Raw genomic sequence first — 15846 nt, forward strand, 5'->3', positions numbered from 1 at the left:
CCTAATGCACAGCATAGTGATTAGAGTTAATAATACTGCATTATACACCTGTAATTTGCTAGGAGTAGATTTGAAGTATTGTCACCACACACACACATGTGTACACACATACACACACATCCACAAGGTAACTATGTGAGGTGATGGATGTGCTAATTAACTTGGCTGTGGTGAAAATTTCCGAAGTTTACATGTATCTAATCATCACGCTGTGCACTTTAAATATATACAAGCTTATTTGTTAGTTATACCTCAGTAAAACTGGGAAAAAATAACGTTATCACTCATCCACTCAGATAAAACAGAAACTTCTCTCTTCTCCTTCGCCTTCCCAGCATCCAATCACAAATTACTGCAATTTTACTTGTAAGTATTTCTTTTTTTATATATTAAATATAATTCATTGTCAGATTGGTTTCCATACAACACCAAGTGCTCATCACAGCAGGTGCCCTCCTCAATGCCCATCACCCATTTTTCCCGTCTCCCCCCACCTCCCATCAACCCTTACTTATAAGTATTTCTTAACTCTGGGCCTCTTTTCTATTTCTCTCCCACTATCTTATTGGTGGCTGTTGTCATTACTGAGTGATCCCAGTTACTTTCTGTTGTTTCGTCCCTACTTCAAGATTTCACCCTCTGCCCCTTTACGTGTAAATCCACCATAGAAAATGTAGGTGGGAATATGTTTACTTCCATGTCAAAGGTTTCAATTTCTCCCCATCGACCGCAGGATGAATTTTCTGTTCCTTAGGAAATAAACAAGGTCTCTCATGACCTAACCCCACTGGTTTTTCCATCCGTGTGTCTCACCCCTTCCCCTCTCATACTAGACCCTTTCATCATGACAATAATCACAATAGCAAATGTTAGTTTCAAAACATGAAGTAGGAGCGGAGGGAAAGAGAGGGAAAAACCTTCTTGCACGTGTTTGATGCTCGTCACTGTGCTAACACTTCTCATCTTTGCCTCACTGTCCTTAAAGTACACGCTCTTTGTTTTCCCATCTTACGGATGCAGACACTGAGGCTTGAAGCAGACACCTCTTGTTTATGTTCACATAGCCAATAAACGAAGAATTTGGGATTCAAAGCTGGATTCCTCTCCATAGAAATTCATGTTCTTATATAAAATACTGTCTCAGGCTGTTTCTTCTTAATCTTTGATTTTTTTTAAAGGTTGTAGTACTGCCTGAAATAAGTGTTTTCGCCATCTTTCTTCGACCATTTTTGCAAGGATCAGCTTAGTTTGGTTAAAGGTTCTTCCTTAAAGCACTCAGTGTACCATAAAACCTATGATTTTAGAACTTCTTCTGTATTGAAATAATCTATTTCTCTCAATCTCTCCCATCAGATTGCACTGTCTTTGAGTTATGGACACATATTTTACTTATATCTCTGGTCCCAGGACTGACCCATTCTCGAACCAGGTAATTAAGGAGTCGGGGCATTTGTAAAAGAAATTTTAGGCAGATTGGAAAATATAATTTTAGAAATAAAGTAATCATTATCAAGAATTTGTAATGACCGGTGAACATAATAAGTTTTCGGGGAAAATGAGACTGTCCTTTTTCTTTTGAAATTAGAATCCAGAGCTTCTAAGGTTTAGTACACAGAGGAAACGCTTCTCTGCAGGGTGAGGTAGGCTCTGGGGCTGCCATAAGGTCTCTTCTGTCTACCTGAGGCCCACATTCTCCTTGGTATCTGCTTAGCCTCTTAATGGCTGCCTCACATTTCAGGGTCATCACATGATCATTTCTGTTTTTCATACTTTCCGGCAAGATCCGGAAAATAAGAACTAAAACTAGAATACCTTAAGAACATAAACTCCATGAAATCAAAAGTTTCGTTTTTTGCTGATCTATCCCTGTGCCTATAACAACGCTGACACTTCACAAGTCCTTCACAAAGACTTGTGGGATGAATGCTGAATTAAGTACTTCTTTCCTTGCTTCTTTTCCCTACAGAGAAGTTGCAATGGCACTTCCAGAAGATTTCATTAGTGCTTAAAAGGCAAGCAATAAGAAAAAAAAGATAAAGGTCAGGTTTGTAACATGTATGTTACCTCTTTCATTTCCTTCAACTTAATCTTCCACCCAAAGCCAGCTTGAACCCTGGGCTCCTTCCATCAGCTGTCTTTCGAGTGGGTCTAAACTTGGAGACACCATTCCCAGCTCCATGCCTGATTCCATGAGAAGGCGTCAGCCCTCACATAACCACCTTGCAGCTTCTTCCTGGACTTCTGGTCACCTATATGGGCAATACCCAAAACAGCATATTCCCACATTTCAACATGAATCATCACTTTCTTCTCAATTCTGATTTCCAGATAAGAAAATCCAATTTCTTTTCTCATGATTGATACCAAGAGTATTCTCACCCTTAAAACAATTCTGGAAAGTTCTGTTCCAGGTTAGATGGAGTAAGCATACTCCATCCTGTCACTTACACTGAACATGGGCATAAAATCTGGAAAGCATGGAGCATCTATTTAAGAATCCTGAAGCTAGGCAGTAACAGGTAGGTTAGGGAAGAATGCCAGAATTAAAGTAACACTGAACCAGCCTGAGTTTACCATTAAAAAAATAGTCTTCCAGAATTTTTTAACCAACATGGAAGCAGGCACTGGCATGCAGCCAGAAGGAGCTCCAGAGAGACGCTCTCAGTTCTGACTCAAAGAGCAGGAACAGAAACTCATGAAATGTGGAGAGAAGATGAGAATATTGTGTTTGTTTTCTCTCTTTTCTCCATTCCCCCCATGCCCCTGCCCCCAAACAATCCTGTAATGAGAATGGCAGTGACTGGCAACAGAAGCCTGCAGGAGGCAAACTGAGGGAAGGGAGGCTTTCTCTACACTCGGTGGACTTATGGGATATGATCCACCTCTCCTTGTTTTGCTTTTTCTTCCTGTCCCTTGGCACCAGATGTAGTCACGGTTGCAGAAGTGCACAGCAGAGCGGGGTGGGTAAAGCCCTACCTTTCCAACCAGAAGACCAAAATGATGAGTGTCGGAAAAAATTGGGATCATGGAGAAAGAATAATTCGGGAAAGTGATTCTATGCAGTAATTTGTGTATTTATCAGCTCAGCTCTGAGCTCATATGTGTGGAACTGATAATATCCTTCACACTGAAGACTTTGAGATCTGAAATGATAGACCAGCCCCATATTTTAGACTAGGCGATGCATACACAGGTCAGAACCAAACAGCACTATAAAGGCCATGAAAACTGAACTGGCAGGCAGCCCACAGAAGGTAGGTGGGACCTTACAGCTTGAACCTCAGCAGGTCAAACAAAACCATCAACACCACCCATAGTACTAAACAAGACTCAGCATCTCATAAAATGATATTCAAAGCATCCAGTGCGTGATCCCAAATTGTGCAAACATCTCAGCTCTCAAGAAAAAGCAATCAACACGCACCCACACTGAGAGGACACAGATGTTAAAATGATTTGACAAGGACTTTAAAGCAGCTGTTATAAAAATGTTGCTTCAAGCAATGATGAACACTCTTGAAACCAATAGAAAAATAGACTCCTAGTAAGGAACAGAAAATACAAAGAAGAATCAAATGGAAATTTTAGAACCCCCCAAAATAGTAACCAAAATCAAGTGATTCTATATGCAATATACAGAGATATAAGTTCCTCTAACACATTTATAACTGTATCTTAAGACAGTGTCATAAGTATAACACACACACATACACACAACACACACACACACGTGCACACATACCCACACCCAGACACATACACACAATACAAGGATATAAGAAAAATGAGGGCATTTTAAGTGTATATAATTGTGGATAAAGAAATTTAAATATTGAAGGTGTTCCCATCATTCATATCTAGTATTTTGTTACCTTGCATTTTGCTTTCAAAATAGAAGGCACCAAACCTGAACATTTTATAGTTTGTGGAAATTGAGTGTTTTGCATTTAGAAAAGTAGAAGCTCGTTGTTGAAAAGTACCATATGTACATAAGCAGCAATTCTATTTACAAAGAACTGCCTTAATGTGTCTATTTGCATATCATTTGCATTTTTGTCACCATACCTGTCAATCAGCTCCAGCAATGAGCAAATCAGGTAGCCCACATGGGAACCTGGGCCAAAGGAAAAAAAAACTGCTAGGTGATCTAAGGTGGATGAAACCCTCATGTATTTATTTTTAAGGCAGTATTTTTCAAGAAAGCATATTGTGATGCTGAATATGAGCAATTTGGATGTTTTAACAAACACAACTTCTCATCTAATAATAACTTTTTTCTATATATTTTGGGAACTTCGTTAATTTTAATCCTTTTTTGTGCTTTCTTCAAATTATCAGGCTAAGGTAAAGTACTTCCAACTACCAAACAGTACTCTGTGGTTAAACTGATTGTTAGAAACCCTGGGCGTCGATTACTTCTAGAAACTTTCTTACATATGTTAAAGCTACAACATTAAAGATGTTTTTAAAAATCCTAAAACTCAGGGTTGCTAAAAGATGCTTGGAAATACCAAGGCTATAATTATGAATACTAACATCACATCCATGGATTGGGTCACAGGTGAACGAAAACTGGCATTTCTAGAACAAAACCTCCAGGATGTTGAGTGACATTATCCCTTCCAGGTAGAATTTCTGCAGTTTTCTCCTGGTGCTTATATTTCAGCTTGGAAAATAAACCCTCTGTGAATGATGACACAAGGAAAATCCTGCTTGCTTAATAATGAAGCTTCCAGAACTGATGTTTCTTTGGGGGGTAATATCCAGTTATTGTGTCTGCAGAATCCTGGGACGGAGAAGATGCTTAGTAATCGCTATCATGATGATCGCTCGGTATGGCTGCTGAAAGAGAGGGCTCGCATTAGGCATGTGAGACAGCACAGCAGTCCTGGCTGGCAGGAAGTATTTTTCAATGAGTAAAATATTTCATTTAGTTTTACACGTGGCATTATGAAGCTCGCTTTTGCACATGGGCACACTGCGAAATTAATATTTTGACCCTAATCGTGAAAAAAAGTGGGAAACGGGCACCAAATTCCGTTTCTGAGTTAGTCGTGAAGTTGGGATCTTGGGATCCTCCTTAGAAACTGGGTCCCTGCCAGGCACTTTTCTTCGCATTTAGTCTGTGACTACAACTAACATTCATTAAAGGGGAAGGAAATAACCCAATCAACAAGTTTGCTTAAACACCCGACCTTTCTTTGTTAAAACTTGTACACAAAAGAGACGTTGTGTGGAAGTAAAGACTAAGCAAAAAAACATTGTAGCAATTTGCTGAACATGGAGACTTATTGAGGATGCAGTCCTGAATAATACACACTAGCTTTGCTCTTCCTCTTTAGTCTGTGTAGAGAAGCTATGAATCATTCATGGTCTCCCAGCTGAGAAGGGCTTCAAAGGGGATGGTTCTGATTGGATGTCCTGTGTGAATTGCCATGCTGCAGAATCCGCTACACCCTAGCACTGGAGGGTGGAGGAAGCACTTTCATCTGGGCCTCCAAAGTGTTTAGGGTCACAGTTCACCAGGAGATAACGATGTAGATGTACATTCAGAATTAGCTGCAGAGATACCTGTGTAGTGCGGTGTGGAAAAGTGAGCCAGTTAGATCCCCAGTGGATGCTGTGAATCAATTACTGTATTCTGAATACAAGGTTGGCTGCAGGGGATAAACAGATGTCAGAGAATTTTTCCCTAATAAGACCCTGGTAATAGAAGAGCACTGTCAGCTTCATTTTGCATTAAAAATCTCATTTCCTCTTTATATGACCAATTTTATTAGGTCCCTAAACAAAGATATTTTGTGTAACTCTTAGCAGCATAATGGGAACGGTGTCACCAAATTTCATATTTTCAGGTTTTTGTCCCCCAAATCAAGAGGCAAAACAGGAGTCGATTCTGAAGTCAGGACTTGAGCAGGGCTCATCAAAAAGGCTTTCGGTGAATCTGTTCACATGTTGGTTGGTAATGGTTAATTTTCACTTTCAATCAGAAGTATCAACATTCTTAAAGAATATAATCCTTGGGGTGTAAATTAAAGCTAAACTTTATATTTTCTCTGCGCTCGTTTTTTCCCCATTTTCCAATCACGGGTGACACTGATATAAAATTGCCCTAACTAGAGCTCAGGCACCACTGAACTTTTCTGGGTAATTTTGTTTTTAAAGCGTTATGCGTTGGGAGATACCTCTGACAGGCTATGTTTTCTATCCCAAGCATCAGTCCTTCACAAAAAGAAATCGACACTTGGATCCTTCCCTCTATACCCTTTGGAGGCCCAAATTCAAGTAGAAACATCATTGTGAGGTATCTGCTAATATCCAATTAACCTCTCTCTTCATCTGCAACTCTTCTGAAAGAGAGAGAATCTCCTTCGGGCTGTCAGGCAGGATATTTTCTGTGTTCGGCTCCAAGTGGAAAAAGCAGAAGCAGAGGAGGTGATGTGAGTTCACTTTACAATGTCTTCTATTGATTTAGTGAGAAAATCTCGTTTTAAGATTCACTAGACTCCAATCCTCCAAATGTAAAACCTTTGTTCCCAACATCTAAAGATGAAGACAGCTCAAGGAAGAGCCGCTTCTACCATGATGGGAAGAAGAAGAAAATCACACGGTGAAGTAATGCAAATGACATAGAGAAATAAAGTCATGTCCGTTGGAGACATAGGACGACAAAGCTACAACTCCAGAGAGAAAAAAGCATTCAACAAAAACAATTTTTTCAACGTTATTATGTTGTAAAGCTTAAACGTGTTAACTGATCTGATTTTATTAAATTCGTATTGGCTGTTTACTTGTGACTATGACTCGTTCGTTGGAGCTATACTGTGTTCGCAGAACTCATCAGATGATGGAACTAAAATAGAAAAGAAAGGTACTTAGGCAATTACGCAATTGGTCAGCACATCCCCCAAAGGAAAGCTCACGCAGTGTAGAGAGGACTTTGACAAAGAGGCAGCAGGTGGCGCTCTTCCCCTGACATGGGCGCCAAGTGGGCGAAGTCCCTCAGGATGGGTTTCCCTGTTGGATGTGCTAGATTGGGGTGAAATGTTCAAACAAACTGAGATTTTAATTGTTAAAGATATCTTGACATATTTGCAAGGAGTAATGGTGTCTTATCAGCTTCCAAATTTGGGTAATTGTATTCTTCCTTCCAATATTCTTTTTCGACTCATTTTAATTTGGCATTCTTCATTTATTGGTCTAAATTTTGGGTAACAAGTTGCTGATGCTCTTGAATACCTCTATGATTCTACCTAGGAGTAAATACATTTCTGTTATTACTTCAGGTACTTTTTCACAGAAAATGCTCCATAGGATTTCTTTCAGACAAAATGAGTGGCATTATCGACAACAGGCTCCTATTAATAAATAATAGATAAATTAAGCAAGATGAAAAGTAAATCTGGAAGGCTATTGACAAATTGAGTATTGGCTAAAGTATTCATGGAAGGTGAGAACTGTAACGGCACTGGTCCACAGTAATAAGCAAATTCTCTACAGGGCTTTAGAGTTTATTTTTCACATTCATTCATTACAACCAAAAGTACTACCTAATGGAGTGAAACTCAAAATTACATTTATGTTTTTTTATTACAAATCCCATTATTTTGTGACTATAACACACTCCAGTTATTGTTAGTAGATGAATACATGTTTTTTCCACGTCTGAGGCATAAGATTTTTATGCATCGTTAATAGAGTAGCTACATCATAATAATTGACTGTAAGGACTTGAATAAAAACTTAACTTGCTACCTTGATTCTGTGTGGAGGCTCCTTAGCTACTACTCTCTGTCTACCACATAGGTTGCCCAGCCATTCCAAGGAAAATGCTAAGAATATAAAAATAAAATAAATAATAAACAAATAAATTAAGATAAATAATAAAATAATTTGTTTTGTTCAGTTCACAATGCAGAATTTAGGAAAACCAGCCACTTAAGGAGCGGAATGAGCACGGACACAAACATTGGAATAGGAATTTACAGAGCAAAGTGGCGACTGTATGGTACTGTGACTGTGCCTTTATGGAACGGGTTGTCCACATTCCAAGGCTCTGACTTGATTCTATTTGCTTTTCCAATCTCTGAGAAATGACTCGACTAGTAATGAAATTTCTTGATATCTAGGAAAGCCCCTAACAAAGTTTTATTTAATACTACTTAGAAGTTCTTAACGCTGTACTTTAAGAAAAGTTCTCATTTTATTTATTTGTCCTAAGTAAGGAAGTTTTCATTTTTTTTACCCTATCGTTATGACAAAGCTGGTGTTTCTTATGGGAACATTTTCTGGGCAGGAAATTTCAGTGTATTTGCCTGGAGAGTTAAAGTCAAGGTGCTGAAAGTGTGGTACATTCTTCTCAGTGATTTGTGCAATAAAAGGTGACTTGGGTGGATATACATGATATTGAACTACATAACCTAACCAAAGTTGAAAGAATAAAAACTTCTCAATCATTTATCTTGATCTACTCACCAAGTGGCTGGGTCATGATCTGTAAAGTATTTAGAAAGAGTTATGCAATTTAATCCAAGTGTCCTAGAGTAATGATCAGTCTCATTAATTCACCTTTTAACAACATGCCCAGTACATAATAAGTGCTTAATTAATGTATTTTGGATAAATTAGTAACTGAGTCGAGAATTGGGTCAAAACCAGTTGTATGAGGACTAGAGCTGATTTTTTTTTTTTTCCTGATTAGATGGCATCACCTGTTAAGCAATGGACTAGCTCCTTGGGAAATACTTGAAAGATTTATTTACTCATTACCTCATTGTTCACTCATCTATTCAACAAATGTGCTCTGAAATGTACTTACCATTAAACAAGGTAACATTGTTGGCTTTTAAAAATGCAGAGGTGAATGAGTGTAAGTAGGAAGGGAGATGATTAAACAATTCGATGTAGTGTGATAAACGTAATGATAAGAGAAAGCTCAGAATGCTTGGGGACACCTAAACTGGTCTTTGATGTCAAGGATGGTCTTTTGGGGGTGATGATGTCTAGAGTGGAGCCTACATCTGAGGAAAATTTGGAAGTGAGCGGGGATAAGATGAGGGGTCATGGCTCAGGACAGTGAAAGGTGATCCAGGCAGAAGGGAAGGGGCATGTAATTCAAAGACCTGAAAGTCATTAAATAAGGCCTCTATAGAAAACAAATGTCATTTAAAATTTTACATGCATCCGGAGATAATTGTGAAGCCACAGATGAAGAGAAAAAGAGCTCATGAATTAAAACTATGATTGGATAAATAGAAACGATACAGGAAGAATCCATCATTTAACAGAAATATAATTTTCTATTTTGAGTTGCCCAGACATGATAACAGCCAATCTTTTTTACCTGAATCAAAATATGATATTCAAAGGACACAACAAATAACATTGTATAGCATTAAAAATCGACCTAAAACAAATAATCCTTTTCTAAAATGTAGACGATACATAAAAAGTAGTATCACAAAAACATCAAAATTAAGATCATATCATAGGTTTGTAAGGTTATGGTGATGTCCAATTTTTCTGATGGTCTTAACTTGGCCATAAATATCCAAGGACATTTAAGACCTCCATTATGAAGTGAGAGGAAACAAAACTCTTGCTCCTCTGGTTTTCCTGTGTTCCTCGAACTAGATGTCAAACTTATATAATATTTATAACTCTTCTTTTATTCTGACTACTGATTTGGTGATAGAAAATAAACATAGAATAATCCGTAAATTTTAGGGTCATTTGGCTGACAATGAGTTTTCTCTTAATCTCTAGGAGGGTTTCGATACAGTTCCACATCCACCATCTTGACATGAGCAATGCCAGTTGCCTACTAACTGGCTTTTGACTTTAGCTGCTCTTCAGTGGACTTTTGTCACAGGAAAGCCACAACTGACACTCTTCATACAAGCAGTCTACCAAAATCATTTGGCAGATTCATCAGAAGAGTAACGTGACATAGTTTTAGGTCATTTGATTGTATTCAATTTCATTTTACTTTTGGTTTCAGGAAAACGGATGACTGCTTCTCGGCAGGACAGGCTACATTATTTCGGGAGTCCAGGAGTGAAATGCAAATGTGGTTGTTCAAACACTACCAAGAATCAAAACTGTAACAACAGGGCATTAGAGCAAGGGCAGGACATTGTGCACCACACCAGTCTCATGTCCACGAAAACGGTCCTGATTCTTAGCAGGCTACAGGGTCTAAACCACACTTATTTAGTCATAATATGCTGTTGGCATAAATATTCACTCTGGGAAGAAGACCCTGAGAAATCTACTCCTGAAGGAATAATGTACTGTTGTTGGGACCCTCCCCATTAGAAAGAGAGGCTTTCGGTGTCTCCATGCATGGAGAGGGAGGCAAGTCTGAGTGAAGAGCAAAATGACAAATTAGAGGACTGAGTGGGAATCCCACTTCTGCTACTCTCGAACCAAACTTGAGCAAGTCTCACGCCTCTTGTAATCTTGCTTTCCTTACCTGTAAGACAATTTTTTGTGCTATCTATTTGAAAGTGAACTTGTAAAGAAAATATGAAAGATTGTGTATGAATTTTTAAAAATCACGAAGTACCACATAAATGTAAAGTGCAGTTATTGTGGAGTAAATAACAGCACTAACGAGAACACGAACAACACTAGCATATTCAAACGCAATGCTCCTTTGGAAAAACTGTGTGCATTTATAACATCTTTACTGGATGAGCCCCATGGTTTTAAACAGGGCATAGGGTTTTCTCCTCCAGGTGATAGAGGTAAAAAGTAAAGTTTTTTATGACGAATTCATATTTTCAATGGGATTCAATTGTTTTAATCAAAAATCTCCACATGGTTAAAAAAATATGGGATTCAATCAGCAATTTCAGTGAATATTTACTGGAGGAAAGGAATACTTAGAAATTTACCTTAAACTTGCTATAGACATTAAAATAACATTTGTTTCTTTACATTAAATGATAACTAGCATCTTAAATAAAAACCAAGCAAAGAAAAATTTACCATCAATAAAATATGCTGATTTAAAATGAGTATAAAGATATATATATATAAATTTTTATTTTCCAAATTTCCACATGCACCCGATTCCAGGAGTCAGAGAGAAAATTCTCAGCCATGAATATAATATATATAAATAAAGCAATTCCTATTTGTCTGAATGCAAGCAAAGGATTTATTTGAAAAGAAGAATTATCCCTTCACCTTTATAAGCAGTTTGGTCTCTGTATGTGCTTATTGATGGGTGCTATTTTCACAATTCAGCACTAATTATTAATTTGTATTTTCGGGGGGGGGGCGGTTATGCACGTAAGTCTCATTATTCCCATGAGACTTTTGTAAATAACACTTTAGAGCAGAGGCGGAAAATGTGTGCAGCTCTCACTTCTGGTTGCACATCACCTCGCATTATAATCCTGTTGCCAAGTTGTAAGTGTTAGCTGATATTATACCTCCACACTCAAGGTACCCATATTTCAGTGAGAAGAGAGGAGTTTTCTGTTAGAGAAGCACAGAATGAGAAGTTGGTCCCCGGATACTTTTTCATTTTAGTGGCACGCCATTAGCATCTTGAATATTTCAATGTGAGCACAAGGAAGTTCATAAGGGGATAAAATAACAATAATAATGTCAGATTTATATAGAGTCTTATCCTGAAAACTCTTAAACTGCTTCTGAAGCAGGATTAGGTTAGATTCTTATCTGAGCTCCTTTTCTACCTCCTTTTTTAGTTTTGAAAATAGGGAAACCTGAGACACTAATAATTTGCAATCATGTTGTTTCTTTCACTGGAAGGATTCATTTCTCCTTTAAATATGTTTTTTTTCTAAAGTGGGATGAATATGTGGTTTATTTATTTGTTTTTCTTTCTATTCGATTACTGGAGCCTAAAACAGAGTTTTGTGTGGTTTTTGGGTTTTTGTACATCAAGTTAATGCTACTGTTTTAAAATTTTCCACTTAGGGGCGCCTGGGTGGCTCAGTCGGTTAAGTGTCTGACTTCAGCTCAGGTCACCATCTCACGGTCTGTGGGTTCAACCCACGCATCCGGCTCTGTGCTGACAGCTCAGAGCTTGGAGCCTGTTTGGATTCTGTGTCTCCCTCCCTCTCTGCCTCTTCCTGGGTGCTCTGTCTCTCTCTGTCTCTCAACCATAAAGAAACGTTAAAATTTTTTTTTTATTTTTCCATCTAGTTACATGTGATAAACATGTGTTGGAGTTCTCAGTGACTAAAATACGTGCCAGCTCTCTGAGGAATCCTGAAATGAGCAGAACATGGAACCTTGCCCGTAAGACATTCGCCAGCCACCAGGTAGCTCATGCACAAGCCAGCTGTGGAAAGTGCTCTTGGGGAAGTACAAACACAACATGATGAGAAAGCAAAGCGGGGAGATGAGGTGGCGGGGGGGGGGGGCAAAAAGGGTGGTGTTGGAGGAGGCAAGGAAGAGCTTCCTGGAAAAGGTGACATATAAGCTTTAACAGATGAGCAAGAATTCAGAAGTTCAGCATTGCAGATAAAGAGTCTAAGAAAGAGTATGGAGACAGTACAGACAAATTGGAAAATAATGAGCAGATTTTCTTGGCTTTTAGGGTGTGTGAGAAGAGCTGAGGGAGGAATATGTCAACTGCCATAATAAGCTTTTGTAATTTATTCCGTATACGATGATGAATGCTAATGAATTGGAACATGACGTCATATAAGCTGCACTTGAGGGACAGGACAAGGTCAGAATGGTGTAAGATGGGCCAGAGTGGGAAAACCATGTTTGGGTTGTAGACGACCCCTCCATGTTTCAGGGAAGAGGCTTAAACATTCTGAAATCTTTCAATCTTTAAAAAATTTTTTTCTAATGTTTATTTATTTTTGAGAGAGAGACAGAGTGTGAGTGGGGGAGGAGCAGAGAGAGAGGGAGACACAGAATAAGAAACAGACTCCGGGCTATCAGCACAGAGCCCCACACGGGGCTTGAACCCACAAGCCAAGCGGTGAGACCATGACCTAAGCCGAAGTCTGACGCTCAGCCGACAGAGCCACCCAGCTGCCCCTGAAATCTTTCAGTCTTTATACCCTTGGTGATGATGGCAGTAGCAAGAAGCCTATAACTGAAACCACATTTAAGACGTGTAGGGAGAAGATTTTGTCAGACACACATACTTTCATAAAAGAATTATGATGTAGTTCATGTGTTTGCTAATAGGAAGTTTAAGGTGCTTTCCAGGGGTGCCTGGGTGGCTCAGTCAGTTAACCCTCTGACTCTTGATCTCGGCTGAGGTCATGATCTCATGTTCGTGAGATGGAGTCTCGAGTCAGGATCTGTGCTGATAGCACAGAGCCTGCTTGGGATTCTCTCTCTCCCCCTCTCTCTGCCTTTCTCTCTCTCTCTCCCTTTCTCTCTCTCCCTCAAAATAAATAGACTTTGAAAAATGTTGAAAAAAATGAAGTGCTTTTCAAAACATTGCTTTCTTCAGTAAAATAAGGATTCCACTGTTTGCATTACTGATGTCAGACAGAGATACATCGAAGTCCAAAAGTATTAAGAAATCAATAATTCTAAATAGTGGATCATAAATTAATGAATTTTTAAAAAACTTTGCAGAAGATTTAAATATATTTGTGAATGCCTGAAGGACCTCAGTGAGTTCTGTCTTGATCCATAGTGATCATGTTATTCTGGAAGTGACATAATAATTCCTTCAGGGATGAAAACAAAGGGCGTCTCTTCATCTCTTCATCAGTCATATTACATATAAAAATATCCTGTCTGTACCATTGAAGGAATTGTTAAAGAAATTCTTTAGCATGGACTGGAACTTCTTTAGTATAGCTGAATTGTGCGAGCTGCATGATTATTAATTTCAAGTTTGAATTTCTGCTTGTGACCTGTTGTTTCATTTTCTTCTTCAAATCTTATTCCTTGAGGCTCGCCCCACCCTCTGTGGTTTTATACCTTTTCTCATGAGTATAAATATAACCTATTTGTTTGGTTACTCAGACTGAGGCTTCAGACCAAGGAATTGGAAGTTGCTGCCTCTTGACAGCCTGTGCTTTTTTCTTCTATCATAAAAAGGATCCTAAGTAAAGAACACCAGCAGTGACTTGTGTAGCTTCTGGGCATTTTTTTGTTCTTGTGATCTAAAGTCCACTTATTGTGTTTTCTGTTATTTGGAGGTCATCAAACTTTGATCACTAGGGGGGAGTGTGGGGTTTTGCCTTGATCTTTGAGATCACACTACAGGCTGATTTTTAAAAAACATATATGAAAGTTTTATTTTAAAATTAAAAAAAAAAGCCACGATTCATTTGTATCAATATAAAATGCTTAAGAATGGTGAAATTCAAAACCGCGCTAATTAGGATTACTTTATAAATGGAGCTAGGAACGTAGCTAGTGATACTCAAACTCCTCAAACTCATGCGGGTGTTTTGTGAAATGTAACGCTGTTCTCCTTTTCTGCATCTATTTGGCCAGATGTGCAAAAGCCTACCACTGGGTCACCACATGTAAGTATGGTGTGGGGGTGGTAAAAAGAGCGATTTGCCATACCATGTGCCCATTTTATCCACTAGAGGCCACATGCTATAATCAGACTGAAAAGATTATTTTCTTGTCTTTTAATGACAACATAATCATTTTTGAAAATGTAAATGAGTGTACCCTGTACTAAATAGAAGCAAGAAATCCTTTTAAGTATTAAATTATAGAGTTTTAGCACCAGAAAAAAAAATTGGGGGGCTCAAAAGGACCCTTCAATGGTCTTCTATGGACTTCATGCTTGCCAGAGGTCACTGAGCTAGATAAGGAGATGTTTTTATAACATTGAGCTCATTAATTGACATTAGTTCAATGTTTCCTTTTACACCAATCTATATTATTTATTTTTACAAATTTACTTGCCATGTGATCTTTTTTAAATTTTTTTTTTTAACATTTATTTATTTTTGAGACAGAGAGAGACAAAGCATGAACGGGGGAGGGTCAGAGAGAGGGAGACACAGAATCTGAAACAGGCTCCAGGCTCTGAGCTGTCAGCACAGAGCCCAACGCGCGGCTCGAACTCACGGACCGCGAGATCATGACCTGAGCCGAAGTTGGACGCCCAACCGACTGAGCCACCCAGGCGCCCCCCATGTGATCTTTTAGCCAAGACGGATTTTGTTCTATTACTTCAGTTGCTACTTTCAATCATATGGAAAGAATTAACAAATACTTCCGAAGGCCATGTCAATTCCATTGTACTGATAGATTTCCTATTTTGGAGGAATATTTTATGAGAGTAAAGAGGAACGAAAACCATTTGAAAACCAGTGTGAATGATTGTATATGAAAGGATAAATATGTTTTTCTTTTCTTTCATGTTGAAATTTATGGTTTTATACTTATTTCTTCCTCAGCGTCTTCAAATTCACCTTTGTTACCCTATTTTCAATTCTCTCACAAATAGAAAGTAGTCTAAACAATGTAGTGAGGAAAGATACCTTTTGAGTAGAAAGCAAATCTAAAGTTTTCATTCAAACTAAGAACATGTCTGGGACTCTCAGATATATCTGCCATCTCTAGAGAATGGGTTTATGTCTTCCTAGCTGTGAGGAGTATTGAAGATACTCAAATAATCATCTAGTCATTTATGAACAAACTAAATGATGACTATATTCACAAAATGGTGCATCAAATTTAGGTAGCACATCAAAGAAAGTCTAAAGCATGTGCTCTTTCACATAAAAGAATATGCCATCTTACCAGAAAAATGGTCACACACAGTCAAGTTAAAAAATAAAGAAAGCAAGATATGATTGAAATCTAAAAGTCATAAATATCACAACCACTGGAGGAAGTAAGAAGGTGGATAGGTTTTGAAAT

The sequence above is a fragment of the Panthera tigris genome, chromosome A1 (assembly GCF_018350195.1).
Source record: "Panthera tigris isolate Pti1 chromosome A1, P.tigris_Pti1_mat1.1, whole genome shotgun sequence".
Taxonomy (NCBI): domain Eukaryota; kingdom Metazoa; phylum Chordata; class Mammalia; order Carnivora; family Felidae; genus Panthera; species Panthera tigris.